This window comes from Struthio camelus, chromosome 14 (genome assembly GCF_040807025.1).
Source record: "Struthio camelus isolate bStrCam1 chromosome 14, bStrCam1.hap1, whole genome shotgun sequence".
Lineage (NCBI taxonomy): Eukaryota > Metazoa > Chordata > Aves > Struthioniformes > Struthionidae > Struthio > Struthio camelus.
Genome location: NC_090955.1, coordinates 23623995 through 23639206, shown reverse-complemented (window position 1 = coordinate 23639206; position 15212 = coordinate 23623995). Strand labels below are relative to the sequence as shown.

Genomic DNA, 15212 nt, shown 5'->3' with positions numbered 1-15212 from the left:
GCTTCCCAGGAAAAACGTGGGGTGGTAGAACGAGTGGAGAAGTAATAGAATGACTTTGCTTGCGCTAGGTGTGCTGACCTGCTGGGAAAGTGAAGGACCTCGTGGTGTGGATTGCTTCAGAGCAGACCTAAGATACCAGGTATAACCAGGGGAAGTCAGGTGGCTGGTTTAAGGTAGGTTAGTCTTCTACGAAGAAGACCGCAACGAATATACGAAAGTCAGTCTTGTCAATGGTTCTATTTCTCTTTGGCAGCGTGAATAACTCCAACATGGGTTTCTCTGCCGATTCCACGTAACGGGTCCTCTTGTCGTTATAAGGAAAGCGGTTTCCGACTTAAGAAATTCCGTGCAAATTAATTTGAAATGAGTGGTGGGAATCCTCACATACACAGTGCTGGCTAACCCTCTGGCCCGAGGAGAGCAAGCTGGGCTGATCTGCCCTGAACTGGCGGGAACCAGTGACAAATGCCATTTAAATTTATCTCCTATTTCACTTAGGCAAAATCATCCATATAAAAGCATCTTCTAAAGTTCTGTAAACTTTGAATGAACTTGATGTTATGGGTGGGAACAGACTTAAGCAGATAGCTGTGATAATGTTATTGCCTGTAGGAAGGGTACATTTCTTCCTCAGATGCTGTTGTGTGGCTTTAACTCATTTGATCTCTCAGCCCTTGTCTTTGTAACTTGTGCCTGTTCTCCAACATTTATTCATTCACTCTTTACTGGCTGTTTTGATTGGTGTTTTATACGCCAGTGTAATTTAAAAACTCGGTAAAAATGCTTTTTAAATGAATAAGATTCTGTAGAACAGTCACACTTCTTCAGGGTAATTCCTTAGGTTCTTAATGAGCCACGCAGATCCTGTATTAGATCATGCCTTCTTGTAAAAGTTTTATAGCCTCACTCAAATACTTTGCTTTGTAATCAGCTTTAATAGCAGGTATGTAACCGTTCATGGGTGAAAAGGGAAGAAGTCTTGTGGAAAGAAACTAGAAGGGACTACAGAAATTTAATTAGGATATATAAACATTACTCTAAATACCTATAAACACATAAAAATCTTAATTGCTTTATAGCTCTTCTCAATCATAGCTGAGAAAGTAGAAGATTGATTATTTAACCTGAAGGCTTTTCCCTCAAGTGTGCTCGCTGCCGCTGAGCTACTGAATCACGCACAGCTATGGATCTGCTACGTGGGCCTGTGCGCCCCGTGATCTGCTGCGTGTCTCCGTTGGGTGCGGAGAGCCACGGATGGTGGAGCCATGCAGACGTCCCTGCGGGAGTTCTTGTGGCCTTCGTGGGACGTGGATGCGTGTGAGGGCGAGTGGAACAGAAGTCATTCTCAGGTCAGTCACATAACGTTTACTTGAAATAACGTCATTGTTTTTTGAAAGAAAAAAAAAAAGGAATTTTTTTTCTGTTTTCAGTCTTTCATGATTTTGTATTTTGGGATGATGTCTTAATATTCTGTATGGTATTTTATTATTTCCTAATAGTTATGTCTTTAGCATATTATATGGTGTCAACAGAAGAGTGTTTAGTCTGAAGCTTTCAATTTAAGGAAAAAACCTTCAACTGCTTATAGCTTTGTTAAACTTAAGCAACTGAGGTTCAGGTAGAATGCTGGCATTTTGTGTGTGCGTGGTGTTGACGTTTGTTTTATTTTTTTTTAGATAAATTTGGGATAAAGTAGGGAGCAGGGGCAGAATTTCCACTAACATAGTTGGAGTTTTGGAGAATGATAAAAGGGAGGAATGTGTTGTTCTGTCCCTCCTTTAAAACTTTATGAACGTTTATTTGTAATTCGTTTATAGTTCAAAGCTGGGATACGAAATCCAGAGAAGAGGAACCTCGCTAACCAAAGAAATTTTTTTTTTATTTTGGTAACTTTGAAAGTTCAACCAAATGTGACCAAAATCCAAGCCTCTGAAAACCCCAGTTTCATGAGCAGAATGTTGCTAGGAGGTGGTGACAAATGCTCTGTAGCTCCTGTCAATGTGATCTGCTTCCCTTTGCAGGTCCTGTGTACTAACCAGACTCTACGAGTCTGTAAACAGTCTGTAATAACGTGACTGTAAGCTAAGCTTTTTCCACCAGATAGTGCCGCATTCAGTGCGTGGGGCAGAATATGGTGGGTGAACCAAGTACCTGCAAACTAGTCAGGAGATTAAGGCAATTTAAAGGGTATTCTGGAGACTCGATTTCATGCTTGCTGATTCTACAGCATTTCTGGCTGATTCTGGACAAGACAGAAACCAATTGCTTCGCAGGTGGCTGTTCGATTTCTGGGCATGGGAGGTGCCTTGAGGAAATGGCTGAGAGCTTGCTATTGCTGCTGAGGTAAATGAAAATCCAAAACCCAAACCAAAATGCTAAATCCACCAAAAGAATCGGGCTCAGAATTATTAAACTGGGTATGTCAAAATAGGGGTCAGCTATGTCCGTTCTGGTTTTCATTTCTGTGTAGAATAGGATCGCTACTGGTGATTTATACCAGTGTGAGAAAAGAGAAAGATGTTACCTTGCAACAAATAGATTCTTAATTTCCCTAGACTTTGGTCATTGTATGTCTTGTGTGTGACCACGCAGGATGGTGAAAGAACTAATGTTATCTGTGCAATGTTTAGAAGTGCTTGCTTGTTTAAATGTCTAATTTTGTCTTCAGTCTTGTGATGCCTGCTGTTTTTTTGGGTTACTTGATATTAATGGCCAAAATCTTTATTTCCTACTTTCTGTAGGAAAGTGTAAAAAATACTACAGTTTATCATAATTTATTAATGCAATAGGCTTAACTTTTGCTGGTACTGGGGTTGCTGTTATCTAATAAGGGCCCATTAACTCTTTGCCTTTCTTCTGTTTTCCAGGAATGAGAACGTGATGTGCCTTCTCTGTGCCTTTTCCTTAAATAAAGGGCATTCCTGTTTCCAAGGCAGAAATATCACAAGGAGGTAAGCACAAGAGAGGAGACTATTCCTCACCGTTTCTTTTGCTGACAAATGTAGAACAGAACGCAGTTCTGTTCACAGCTACCAAAGACAGGAAGCTGAATTGCCTGTAGGCATTCGCTTCATTGTGAATTTATGATGCGACTATAATATTTGCATTAATCCCATCAGCACAAAGCATACATAAATGCCTTCGGAATTATTTTGTCTTGCTCATACAATTTACATTAAGGTCCATATGCAGTCTTGTATTTTCACAGCAAGTTTTACACGTAGTATTCAAATTTTTTCTTCCTTGCTCTCATCAATATGTTGCATATTTTTAAGGCCTGCTGGGCTCGGTGCCAGCAAGGAACTGCAAGGATCTATGGCAACTGCCACATTTGCACTTTTCATTTACAAATCGGTAACTAAATTCTTATTAAATATTCTCAACCAGCCTGTTCAGCATATGTTTGCTTGGGTATCAGTGCTTATAAGTTGAAACAAATTAGATCAGTAGCTAAATTTACTTCCTAACAGCCAAAGATATTTGAGAAAGAATAGATTCTAGAATGCAGAAGTGGCAATGCCCCCTTCCTCCTCCATTATTTTAAAAAGAGAAATGCAGCTCTACACAGGCAACTCTGAAAATATGGAAATTTGAACTCCCTTCACGTAGGTTTTACCTGTGTTGGGGAGGCTGATGGTGGAAGAGTTTTGAAATGAAGCCAGCAAAGATCCACCGACTAGTGTGCCCTACAAATTAGGTTCTATTTGAGACATGTCTTCTGCTTCGTTCTCCATGTTTCTCCCCTTTAAACTTAATGTATTTAATGGATTTACATGAAGAATACTCCTTGCAGAGAAGTGTGTTCATCTCTGCCTTCTAACTGCACTGACACTAATTGCAGAAAGAACCAGTTGTCAAAAGGAAGTGCAAAATCACGAATGTTAAATTGTGTAGACCCTTAAAGGTTATTGCCTCTGCTTAAATAGTTGTTTCATGCACTTGCAAAGATTGTTAATGATCAGTTTTTAATTAATGAGTTTCACTGTGTTATGAAAACTGTAGTGCAAATCCTATCATTATGTTTTCAGGTTTGTGCTACTTTGTATAAAATTCAATAGCAACTCTTCCGTAATGTATCAGAGATCCCTCGGCACCAGACTGAGCGTGCTGCTTGTCCACAGGCTCTTACCGACATGGCTGAGCGTCCAGTGGGGCTTCCAAGGCCCTGGTGGTCACCGTTCCTGGTTTCTATCTGGGCGCAATTCCTAACTTGCGTCACCTTTGTCTTTGTTTCTACATCTCTGGGACACGTTTAACGCTTGTCTATTTTAATAGTGCTGTGCAGATTTAAACTCTGCTTGTGAAAACCTTTGTGTATTTCTGTAAGGGAAGACTTAACAAGTAACAGCTTGGATTTTTCTGAGCAGTTTGCAGTTTTTAGTTATATCTTTGACTAAGGAAGGCTAAACTGAAACAGAGTATCATCATGTTTTTAAAGTAAAATTCTTCAAAAAGAAAACTGACTTTTGCTACATAATGTAAGGCTTTTGTTTTTCAGCAATTTTGCCCCATTCCTGATCTTGCTTTTGATTTCTCTAAGCCAAGATAGGCTTTTTTCCTAAAGAGACCTGCACATATAACTTCCTTAATTCAAAGCCAGAAGAACCAGTTAGGAAGCATATGTTGGCAACTGGTCAAACGGTAGTAAAGTAGCTCTTTGTCTCAACTAGATGATGATCGTGTCAGCCGGGATGCATAACTGAAATATTATGTAAGACATCCAGTGTTCTCACTTAAAATTAATGTAACTGCTAGAATTCCTCCTTTTAAGGAAAAAAACCAAAAACAAATGCACTTTGTCAGATGTGGATCCTTAAGACACTGGTCCGTAATGGTTAGCAGAAGCTTTGGCTCTAGCCAGGTAAGAGACTTCTCCAAGTGACTTGAATTTAGAAAATTACTTTCATCCAGTTTTTTTAATGAGGACATAAACCAAACGCCAGGGAAGAGAGCGAATGCTTTCTCTTTGGCTTATCTTTAGAAGCAGGTTTTTCTGTCTGCTGCTGTGACCCGGGCTTGCCTGGCATGTTCTGCGTGTGACCTGCACACTGCACGTATGTAGAAGTGTATCGGCGGCTGAGCAGGTGGTGAAGAACAAAGCACCACAAAGGAAAACGTTGAAAGTGCATTTGGAAATATTGTAACTGCAGGAGCAGTTTGTTTGTTTTAGAAGCAGATTGGGGTTGAAAGGAGAGGAGAAAGGGAAGAACAAAGCCCAGGAGCAGTGGTGCAGATATTAACTGCCCTTCGCTATGCTGAAATAGGTTACCTGCGGTTTCTTTAGGTGAAAGGTGGGTTTTAGGTTGTATTTTCCTGCTGTAGGAATAGGGTAATAACCCGTCATTTATTGCAAAATAAGCTGAAATAGGTGAAGAATTAAGTGTGGGTGGGTGGTGGTTTTGTTGTTTTGGGTTTTTTTTTTTAAGATGGAGAGTTTGGGGCTGCTTAATGATTTATTTTAAAAAATATATCCTTTAAGGTGGTGTGACACCAGGGGAAATTTTGCAATGTAATGCTTGATTGTTTTAAGAATACATTGAAAACCTTGGGAAAGCATCTCTTCAAATTCTGTCCACAGTACACCAATGACGCTAAGCTATTTTTCACACAAAGTCTGATAGGACAGAAGTGGCTTTTGTTCCAGTGACAGTTTGCATATTTAGTTTACTGCATTTTTCAATACCCGTTAAAGCTTGTAAGTAAATCTGTGATGCAGTGCAAATGAAGTTCAAGGCTAACACTTGGAAGACTTGAAAAAATAACTGTTTTTGAAAGACTTAGAAAATTTTTTTTAAATGTGTTGAAATGACAAATGTTGACTAGCTCCGATACAGACTAGTTCCTATAGACAGATTGCAGAATCGGCAATACTGTGTTTTAGCCGGTGGTTTAGGATTATCGAATATTTTGTTTCAGAGAGAAATACCCCAACATATTATACTTCATCTAAACTACTTTTGTACATGAAGTTGGGCATGATATCTCTGACCAGTTCATAAATATTTCCGGAAATGTTGTATTTGGTGATTAGTGGTGGTTCAGATCAGTGTTTTTTGTGCGCAGTTTTGTACCTTTCTATTCTCCCAAACATTACTTTGTTTTCCTTGTGAGTAGATTCACTTTTCCTGCCCTTTAAACAACTGATTTCATCTTGGCGAAAAGCGTGCCGTTGTGATGTGCGAGAGGTAAGAGGAGCAGCAGCAAAAGTAACTGTTCCTGGGTCTGAGTTAAAACACAGGTTTCCAGTCTTCTCCACCCATAGTTGGCGGAGAAGAATTACTAATCCAGGCCCAGGCTGAGTACCTGGGTTACCTGTCCTGCTAGCAGAACATCCTTTTGCTAGTTAATTAAGAAATAAAGTATTGTGCAGGGGGTTGCATATTACGAAGTTCCCTTGAATTGCTGTATGAAAACCTACATGATTTGGGGGGGGGGGGGGGGGGAGTGGTTAATCTGAACCTCCCTCATTGCCACAGATTTGATGAGCATCTGTAGGCTAATTTACTGCCATTTAAATGAGCTACGTACAGAGTAAGTCCATAGAAGTGCAAGTGAAGAAAGACAGTATGCATCTGAAATAAAATAACCCCTTAGAAAAACAGACAGCTCAAGTGAGCTGCGCTAGTAGATGCCTGCTAATGTTGCAATAAAGCTATGCAAGCATCCCAAATGGGAAATACGTGAGGTTTCTTGTGATAAAATAGTTTTGTTTTTTCTTTTCTGTGGATTCTCACAGTCCTTGAAAACAGGAGTGGAGAAGTACAATTTCAGTTTGCTTTAATCTTGGCAGCAATCCCACTGCCATCGAGGACTGTAGTTTCATCCCTGGGCTTGAGTATATTTTTCAGCATGCTCAGTGACATTGCGCTCATCTTGTTTCTGCTAGATACTAAATGGGAATTTTTGGAGAAAGAAAAAGCATATGCGCGCACGTGCGCCCACACACACGCTCTCTAGATAATACTGGGGAACCGCTGTAGCAGCTCTTGTATGTGTAGCTGGGTTTCATACACAAATAAGTTGTCGCTTCTGTGATAAATTCTACTCTGTTTAAAAAACTGAAAAAGGAAAACCATTAAAACCCATATAGTGGCAGGTTACAGCTGCTTATTTAGTGCTGAAAGAAACAGAGCAGCCAGTAACTTTAAAGTAACTGTACTTTAAGTAGCTTTAGAAATCAAGTGGTATGTACAGCTAAGTGTACTATTTTCAAGCCCATGCACGTACACAGTTCTCAGCCACTCTCTATTCCTACAGGCAATGAGCTAGGTTTCCAGCTATATTCGGAAAGTGCTTTTGTAGTCTAAACTTATTAATTTATCACCTGTGCATCCACAAAGTGACTGAGGGCTGTGATATACCGTTTGGAGTGTGATTGTTTCTTGAGCCATCTCTCTCCCTTCACGTGAACGTATTGTAAAATAACTAGGCATGCTGATGGCTGACTCTAAGTGCAGTTAGATTTTTCATCTTGGAAGCTAAGCAGTCTGCCTGTCCGGATGAAGTGTGGTTTGACCCTTTTGTTTTATGTTCTGTATGGTCTCAAAAATGGCCTCAAAAATGGCCTCAGGCCCAGAAAAGATCAGCTCCCAAAAATTCCCTGGGTGTATGCCATAAGCCATTTCACTCTGCAGAAAACTGTGCCCTCCTGGATGCCACTCCTTCCAGACGTCATGGGACAGGGGAGCAAGTTGCATCAAATACTTACCAAAACCCAAACAAATTGTGCCCAAGTGCAGAAATAATGTTTGAAGTGCTGCCTGTTGTATTTAAAGTTGCCCGCTTTCAGTAAGACAGAAATGCTCGAAGCAGGGTTAAACTGGGGGGAGGGGGTAAAAAAAAAAAAAAAAATTCTCCAAAAAAAGAAAAGGGGAGAGCTGAAATTGTACTTACCTCAAAAAAACAGGAAAACAGCGCTTTGGAACAAAGCCTTACTGGAAAGAGGAGCTCCTAGAAATTCTGGCAAGAATCAGCGATAATAGAATACTGATAAAGCTGGAAGACCGTGGATTTAGTAGAACATGTAGGAAATGAATCCTTTTTCTTGCTTAGTTTGCAATTTGATTGATTCTAGCAGTATCGTGATGAGCGTCAGGGGATGTATGTGCTGGTTGTTACTGTTGTTGAAAAGATGGCAGTGAACTGTGCAGTATTTGCTCTTTCCTTTGACTGGGCAGAAAAGGAAAGTTTTCACTGAGAACTCATCAAATTATAATTGATTGACAGCCATTCTTTCAGTTTGCAAACCCATGTTTTGGTAATAACTTGGAAAAGCAAATAATGCAATTTTGTTTTCATTTTCAATAGAACTGATTAATTCATTCAATAGACCTAATTCAGTTTGGTGTAGCAGCTCAGAGCATTGCGAAGAATTAAGGGATAAATATGGTGTGTGCTTGTCTGTGAATAAATGAAAATAAGGATATCATGGTGGTCTTGGTTGATCTAGACTATGTCTGGAAGCCTAGTAAGTGCTATATGACCCTAAAACTCCTGGAGAGAATCACAGGAGAATTTCTGTTTGCAGGGACAATTTCTGACTTTGTTACCTATATTGTTCTCCACAGATGGGGACGTACTGGGGAAAAACGGAAATCCTGTAAACTACTCCTATGGTGGAATGAATCCTTACCTAGGTCTGAAGCTAGGTTGAACAGCCCTTTTGTTGCTCTGATTTCTGGAAGAAACAGCACCTGAGCATCAGAGGGCCACGCAAAACTCCTCCGAAGTGCTTCCGTACATCTATATTTAATTTAGCTGTGTGGAAATACTTGAGCTTGTGGGATGAAATCTGTCCTAGTGCTGGTTTTGAGGGACTAAGCCACCACTCCTGCTGAAGGTCTACATTTCTTTGAGAGGACGGAAGGTGACTAATTAGTGACCCTAGATCCTATACCTAATTACTGTAAGGCAGATGTTCATGTTGCTATGCCGTTCCGAGTTTAATAGATGGGTAAGGAGCTGAGCAAATGTTTTGCATGCAATTGGCTCATTGACTGAGGAAAGGGGCAGCTGCAAGTATCCATAAGGACTCAGTGATGCCTGGAATTATTTCTACTGGAGAAAATACAGCTAGCAGTCAACCGGAAACAGAGGTGAAAATAAGCACGCTTAATAGGACTTCTTCAAGCTGCTTTCTGCTGTTAATTTCTCCCCTCCCAGGTTTATACAACAGCTACTCTTTAAGAAAAACCCAACAGGAGCAGTCCTGAGAGGTCTTTAGCTCTAGGCAACATTACAAAACACGAATAGGCTGTAAACTGCAGGCATAAATCATTATTTTCCAAGCAGCTCTACTGAAGGATTATTTGTGTTCCAGTAATTTTGTTGGCTGTGCTACCTGGAGCAGTGATCTATTGCATTCCACAGTGACAGAGAGCCAGATGCGACGTCCTCTGATGGATGGTTTTGTACTTATGGCAAAGATGTATTTAATAGATCATAATATTTCATAGTGAGAATGTCCTCAACGTTCTGCTTGTGTTTACTTTGTAGAAACTACTAAGTGTCAAGAAACGTGTTTAATCTTTTTACTTTCCTCTTTGTTACTTGAAGGTCCGGCTCACTGTGGACCAACCCCAGATGATAATTCCCTGAAGGGGTGTTCAACATAGCAGCTGTCCCAAGTGCACTGGATGAGGGCTGCTGGAGCCATTTTATTTTTTTCATGTCACGTCACTGCGTAAGAGGGATTTCCAACAGTTGTAGCGGCACTGAGTGCGCTTGCTTGCTGCCCTCGCAACAGTGGTGAATTATACCTTTTTCTTTGGGTGTTCTTGTTGTAACATTAACACTGTTACCCGTAGATGGGGTAACGGCGCATATTTTGACTCATCTACCTGATTGGTTTGGACAATTAAACCCGATGACAAAGCCTGAGAGAACGTAGCACCTTATGTCCTTTTGGCAGCCTGTAGAGCTCGCAACACAGACAAATAGGGATTTTTGTATTTTCCTGTAGTAATTATATGCTTCAGAGACCACAGGACCATATTTAATGGCTTTAAGTACACTGTAGATATAAAGAAGAGCAACATGGTATGGGATGAATTCCTAATTTGAGGAAGCTTTAGTCCACCTTTAGTCTGTATATCTTTCATCTTCCATTGCGATGCATTAGTAGAAGAAATAGCTTGTCCAAACTGATGTTTTCCAGCTTCTCGGAAGATCGTTCCTGCAGCTCCAAGATAGCCCTTGTGTTTACATAGCGAAATTGAGTTTGTCTGTTGTGGCAAAAGTAGTAAAATAGGAAGCTAACCTAATAATGTGTATAGTGGTAACCCACATATATTCAGCTGCCACTGTGAATGAATGTTTCCTAGTTCTCTAGTCAATTAAATAGTTGAGGCAACAGATGTTTTCTGTTCTTGGTGACTTGTTAAAAGTACAGACTTTGGCCACTTTATTTAAGGAAGATGCAAGAAGTTTGTCCTGCAGTCTTATCTGCGTGAGAGAATTGTGTTAAGTAGGTAGCTAAAAAGTGATTTAGCTAAACTAATGCAACAGCATCTCACTGTAGACAAAGATGCTTTGGTTTACAAGATCATCTGCAGTTTTGCTTAACTGATTTGAGATCTATTGTTTAAAGAGCATTCATGCAGAAGAAATTTTAACTATATAGGTTTCTAAACAGATTGAATAACGAATTTTGTGCACAGCAGGTTTGGCACTTTTTGTAACTAGAAAGCATTTATTTCCTTACGAGAGAAACAGTTAACCCATTTTAGCTGGAAATGGGGATAAGTAGCTGGCAATTTTTATTTTTTAAATTGCACTCTGTGCCTGAGAAGTATGCATAAGAATGCGATAGCATATCTTGGGCGGGTATTATTTTTTTTAACTCAGTCTCTCAGACTCTAAATGTGGAAGACATAATGTGTTGTTAGAAATGGAGGTGATTAACAAGCTCTGGTTTTGAGCTGAGAGATTTAGTAACGGCCTGAGGTACTCTTTTTGCCTTAAAACCTGGATAAGGGGCTTTTTGGTAATGAAACCTGAAACTAGAGGATGCTCGTATAGCTTGTGTTTCATTAACCACTGCAGCCCATGGTAATTGTGGAAAACGGCTCAAAAAGTTTTCCAGTTGGTGTGAATTTCATCAAAGCCTCTTCCTGATGGTTTACTCGTGTGGGATGTATAAATTTTACTAAAGACTGGGGTCGGAGTTCTGCAGATTCACAACCTGGGGTTTTGTCTTGAGCTGCTAATGATCAGTCATGATTATGTAGTAGAGGTGGTTACAGTTTTATATTGCTGTCACTCTGCTTGTGGGGATTCTTTACAGAAAGAGATCCGCAGGCTCAGTGTTTAGTGTGGGCCTTGTTACACTCTTGGCAATTGTGTTATCCTGTGAGGAAGCTACCTAGGTCTGAAACCTTTTAAATCCGTGCAAGTGAATTTGCTTAGGAGGTGCGGGTCATGCTGCTTTGCTGTTCCACTGAAGACAAGACTGCACAAGACACTTACGTAGACCAGCGCTTCGCTTTGACAGACCTGTTGGGGTGAGGAAATGATCAACAGGTCCCTCCAAGTTTGTTTGCATGTACTTGAATATTGGAAGTGACCACTAAATGCTAGTAACCCTAAAAATACAAGATTTGCCTAATTTGGGGCTAGCTAGAGTTATACAGCTTCCAGCTCTTCTCTGCCCTCCCTTATAGCTGTAATCGCAACTCCCCATTCGTTTGTTAGCGTTCTCCTAGCTCCTTTTTACCTTCTCTCACTTCATTAACGGGTTTCTGGTGTGCGTGTTTTTGTTTCTGTTTGTTTTTTTTTTTCCTTTTTTTGAATGGGTTCCTGAGCTACTGGTCTATCTATGACTACATTCCTTTTTCTTTAGTCTACGCCTAACCGTTGCCGTGGATACAAGCCTAGCTGAATTAAGTAGTGACAATGTGGTCACAAAGAATAATGACCTAATGATGTACAAGACAAAGCATATTAGAGGTGAAAGTGATTGTACTAATAGGCTTTATTGAATGCTGAGGAAAGTATTGGAGGGTTCTTGGAGAGATGTCTTTGCAAGTACATCAGCACAGTTATGTTGTCATGGCCAGATTTTTCTTGGAAACTGCCTCTTGGAAACTACTTGGCATTTTCTTCTGACCTTGTCGTGTTCTGTTCTTAGTTTAGTGTCAGTTATAAACCTAACTGATATATATGCACGCTGCTACTTAGTATCTGCATAAAACCTTTTATTTGCTGAAGTACCTTAGAGATTTAATATCTGAGAAGAGAATATCTGTGGGGTGAAAAAAGATGCTGCGCCCTAGAATTAAATGTTATTTTCTTGGAGAGTAACGTTAAATCCAGTTCAGTAAAACCAAATGCCTGTTTTTAGTCCATCCAGTCACTTTGGGTTCTACACATCTTTGGCTTTGTTCGCTCATCAGGGTGGAGCGGGCTCAGCCGCTCCGGAGGTCAGCAGCACCTTTGTGGTGCCGCCGCTTCTGTAACTGGGCAGCGTTCAATGGCTGCGGCGTTTGCCCGCGATGCTGTCCAGGTCCATCCCCTCGGCTCTTAGGCGAGCTGAGCCGGGCTGGCGTGTGCCTGAGGCTGCTCGGAGGACACCCCGTGAGGGAGCAGAGGGAACCCGCACAGGTTCTTGTTTTGTGCGTTACCAAAATCCCCTGATTAAAAACCTAAGGAGAAGGTGCCATTATGGGCAGTTTATCACAAAGCTGTGTGAGGCACAGTGTAAACTACAACTGTGGTAACTGCTGTCCACATCCCCGTCTCGGTCCTTTATTTAAGGATCTCTGTAGTGGCAGCAAACTTGGTGCAATCCCCAGAATCCCCAGAGCTTTTCCTTTCACGCCGGTGAGGCTCGGCTGAGCTGCCGGTATTTCCTCCTGAAGGAGCGCAGGCTGCCGGCCCCGCGCCGAGCAGCGTCTCTCTCGTGCGGTGCCCAGGGTCCCTGGAGCTTCTCGCTTTCGGCAGCAGGTCCAGACGCTCCTGGGAGATGGCGCGTCCTTCGTCCCTGTGGCGGAAGGTTTGGTTTAGGGGAGAAGTTAGGAGAATGGGTTTTCCTGACCTCTCTGTGACCCCGGCTACCCGCAGAAATCCCCCGCTGCCGCAACCCGCATCCGTTGGTGGAGGGCCGACAGCTGCCTTGAAGCCCGTAGCTGTCAATCACGCGGAACGTTCCAGAAGGAAGGCGGGGCTGCAGACAGGCCCCGCAGTATAGTTAGGGATGGAAAACGGACCAATAAGAGCGGGGGGGGTCTACCCAAATTCGACCAATCACTTGCCTGCGGGCCCAACGCGGGGGATAGCTATAAAAGGGGCACGTGGGGGGTGGCCGCGGTGGAGGGGGGAGAGAGGGAGCTGAGTTGGTGGGGGCGGCTGGGGAAGCAGCAGCCTTGGCGGCCTTTTTCAAGGCTCTCCCCCGCGAGGGAAGATCTCCTCCCCAGCAGGCTGCGGGACAGCCAGTGCTGCCGTGCCCCCTGATCTGGGACGCCGGGTCAGGCAGCTGGGGATCCCCCCCACGGCTACCGACACGGGTGGACGTGTGAGTACTCCCCCCGGGGAGCGGCGCACCAGCTCGGCTGTGGCCTGCTCAGGAACCCTCGGGCTTGAAGCACCTTTCCCCCCCGGGATGTAGCCTGCTTATTCCTCCCCCCCCCCAGCACCTTCTGGCCTAACCGCCAGGCACCTCTTGAACTCATGTGTGCCTACATGTGTTTGTAAATATTTTAGTTACTCCTGTTCCATGTTGTGTGTGGAATTGAATATATAGTTACTGATGAACTCAGTGTGTGGTGTTAGCATTATCGTCCTCATTACTAGTTTTCAATTGTTGTCATTACCAGTGATACGCATTAAACTTTGTAACTTCCTTTTGCCTGCTAATTGTGAAGCCATTCGTAAGTGGCAGGGACACCTGTGCCGCCCCCCCCCCCCCCCCGACCCTTTCCTGTAGCATGGGGTACTGTGGGCACCAGAGCGTGAGGGTGCTCTGTGGTTGGCTCCACCGCCCCTCCCGGGCCTCCCACAGCAGTCCGAAGGGTTTGTGTAACTGTCTCTTACAAGATCGTAACTCATGGTTAAATGAAAAACGTCTGAGATGCTGTCTGCCGTATCCAAATCAGAGGGCAGATGAAAGTCTGTAGTGTTGTGGTTAAACTCGTCGTGTTTTTTAAATACTCGGCCTTGTAAACGCTGCCTTGTTCGTCTTCAACAGTTTAATCTGTAATTACGACAGAGATTGTGTTCAGGAATGACTGTGGAAAGATTGGAGGGTGCTAGTCCCTGTATAATGAAAGTGCTGGTTACGCTATACTCAAAATTATACCTGTCCCCAGCTGCTGCAATTGCTCTAAGTCCTGTGCCCTGTTAATGCCACGCAAGTTGGACTGTATGATGGTGTTTGGCGCCTGGTACGGCTCGCTGGTGATATTTACTCCATTAAGCCCCTCTCACGTTAAATCTTGAGGAGGGTGGATAAGGTGCAAAAATGAAGTGCAGAGGTAACTTGAGGAACACTACCTGTTTGTTATCAACTTTGGCTATTGAATGAAAACGGTGCTTCAAGGGAATTTCTCTGTTTGTGTATTTAGTAGTGGTAATTCAGGGTGTAGCATCTGGTTTCAGTTAACTCTTCACCTCTCTTTCTCCATTAAATAATACTCATTACCTGTAAATGCAGAATCCCACTGTATAGGAAAATGAGGGACTCTTTGTGGGGGACCTGTTAGGCAGTCTATCGGGTTCTCCAAGGAAGGTGCTAGAAAATGCTATCAAATATCAACCCTATTTAGAGATTCTTCTGTGATATGTTGGGAAGTACCTGAATTATATTTACCACGTCTCTCTTGAGAATGAAGCCAAGCTTCAGTGTTTTCCAGGCTGAATCTCTAAAACGTGCTATATTGTTTCACACACAGACGTTTCCATACCTCTACCAGACATTAAAAAACAACTAACCAACAAACTAAAAAATAAAAAGGCAACGATCTGCAAATGAGGTGGAAAGGTGAACGGAAAGGCAGAAGTAGGTAGTGAGGGAGTGGGATTCATCCCAAGCTACCAATGCACTTCTAATGCACTGTTTATTCTGGATTATGTATCCAGGATTGCTCTGAGTACTGCATTGCTGTGATAGTTTGAGTTGTTAACATAAAGTTCTGCAGCACTGCTCGCATTTAAACTAAGGACTAGTTTGAGGAAATTCAGCTTGTAAAGTCTGCGCGAGTGTGATTTATTCATGTGCA

The 15212-nt window shown here is 42.4% G+C and overlaps 1 long non-coding RNA gene across 3 annotated transcripts in view; it reads left to right on the top strand.

Annotated features, from left to right (window-relative positions):
* The first annotated feature begins 1101 nt into the window (after positions 1–1101).
* LOC138060988 (uncharacterized) overlaps positions 1102–15212 on the top strand; it is a 71149-nt gene continuing 57038 nt past the window's right edge. For 2 of the 3 annotated variants that reach the window (XR_011134535.1, XR_011134534.1), the window contains exons 1-2: positions 1102–1349; positions 2868–2951. This is a non-coding gene — a long non-coding RNA (uncharacterized lncRNA). Of the gene's footprint in view, positions 1350–2867; positions 2952–13331; positions 13511–15212 lie in introns of those variants that run through there. The other variant, XR_011134536.1, reaches the window with a different exon arrangement.